This window comes from Octopus bimaculoides, chromosome 3 (assembly GCF_001194135.2).
Source record: "Octopus bimaculoides isolate UCB-OBI-ISO-001 chromosome 3, ASM119413v2, whole genome shotgun sequence".
Lineage (NCBI taxonomy): Eukaryota > Metazoa > Mollusca > Cephalopoda > Octopoda > Octopodidae > Octopus > Octopus bimaculoides.
This window is the reverse complement of record NC_068983.1, coordinates 43,898,436-43,900,688: the sequence shown is the minus strand read 5'-3', so window position 1 is coordinate 43,900,688 and position 2,253 is coordinate 43,898,436.

Here is a 2,253-nt window from a genome sequence, read left to right as displayed (position 1 = left end):
GGAATGTTTCTGATTGTAACCTGGAATTGATACAACAACGATGACGCCACTACCACCACCACCACTACCACGTTCTGAGTTCAAATTCAGCCGAGGTCGACTTTGCCTTTCATCCTTTCGGGGTCGATAAAATAAGTACCAGTGAAACCGACTCATTCCCTCCCGCAAAAGTGCTGCCCTTGTGGCAAAATTTGAAACCATTATTATTATTATTATTATTATTATTATTATTATTATTATTATTATTATTATTATTATTATTATTATTATTATTATTATTATTATTAAGGCGGCGAGCTGGCAGAAACGTTTCCACGCCGAGCGAAATGCATAGCGGTATTTCGTTTGTCGCTACGTTCTGAGTTCGAATTCCGCCGAGGTCGACTTTGCCTTTCATCCTTTCGGGGTCGATAAATTAAGTACCAGTTGAGTACTGAGGTAGATATAATTGACAAACCTCCTCCTCCAAATTCCAGGCCTTGTGCCTAAAATAGAAAGGGTTATTAACATCAACAACAACAACAACAATGACGATGACGACGACGACATCAATGACACTACCTCCATCCCAACCAGTAGCCATTAAATTGTATTAATGCCAAAAGCCTACAACAAACGTCTAGTAAGAAATTTCTAGATCGTGCCCCAACTTCAAAGTTTCTTTTGCTAAATGAAATAACGATATAATGTGAGAACTGGTAATGCTATGATGATCAGGTTATTAGTGCTACAATTAACTCATGTGATTTGATTTACAATCTATAAGTTGATTGTGAATCGAATTAAATGTCTGAAGAAGTGAACTGGCTCTGAATTTATGATATAATATTGCATAATACTAATGTTTAATATGAAATAATTGGTAATTGTTCATCGAAATGTATGTAACTTTCTCTACAGCCGTCAAAATTCAATTCTTCGGAAGGGACCTTAGCCCAGTGCTGGTCTAAGGCACAAACATATTCGGTAGTTGTCCGTAGTGGGGTTGGTCACGGGTCCATGGGCTCAATTCTGTTCTATGTATGTTTGGTTTACTGTCAATAAATAAATTCTATAGGACCCAACGCATTGTTTTGTACAGGGGCTTATAATGTTGTTTAGCCCTGTCCATCTCACAAGTTTTAGGGCTCGAGGGCTTGAGACATGAGTCTTACTCCAGATCAAACCCAGATCAAAAATGGTCGGGTTGTTAATCCATGCCAGGTATTAATTCAAATAGTTATAACTTTTTTTATTCCTTGTTTGTCCATCGCCTCAGTGATATTCCCTATATCACTGGAGCAACCAGGGAAATAACACCATGGAGCCTTAAACGCGCCGAGACTACACTGAATCGGGTCTCCATGGGTGATGGGAGGATTTCCATATTTATTTGTCCTTTGCCGTTTCCCGTTAATCGCTTCCGTGTTCCAATCTCGCCCTCTCTACCTCTCGTTGCTCACTTATATTCTACTTCCTCTCCTTCTTCTCCCTCTGCTACTCTTTCTCCCTATCCCTCGCTGGTCACATGTGTCCAGTTGCCATTTCTTTTCGGTCTCTGACCACCTAAGCTTCGCACGCACTTCTTCGCCTCTTCAGTTCGTGCTTCACAGCGTTCAATATACGCACACTTCTCCACGTCTGGCTGTACAGCCTTTTTGTTTGTTTATTTTACCGTTTCGTTTTCCTGTCGTGTTTTCCGTCCGCCACTATCCTCCAGGAAAAAAATTTAATGTGTTCGTGGGAAGAGCCATTTTAACGATGCGTCCTGCCCTAACTCATCGAAACGCCAGTGTTTTAATGGTGGCAGCTGATGAAGGATATGTTCTCTATGTGGCTTGCTTGTTTTTTGTACCTTGTATATCATTTTGTCTATGTTTTTTTGCAACGTCATGTACCCAGATATGTATCTATATGTACATGTAGATGAAGGTATGTACATACATGTACATATATATGCATATACTCATATATTGTTTGTATCACACAATCGAACGCACGCGTTACCTTTACAAGTAAGTTTTGAACTTTATTTTTCTCTCTATCTCTGTATTTATCTCCCCCTCTCATTCTTCCCGCTACTGTTCTTCGCCTCTCCCTGTCACTACAATCTCTCTCTCTCTCTCTATTTCTCGTTGCTCGTCCTTCACCTCTCCCCGTCACTACTATGTATCTATATGTACATGTAGATGAAGGTATGTACATACATGTACATATATATGCATATACTCATATATTGTTTATATATATATATATATATATATATATATATAT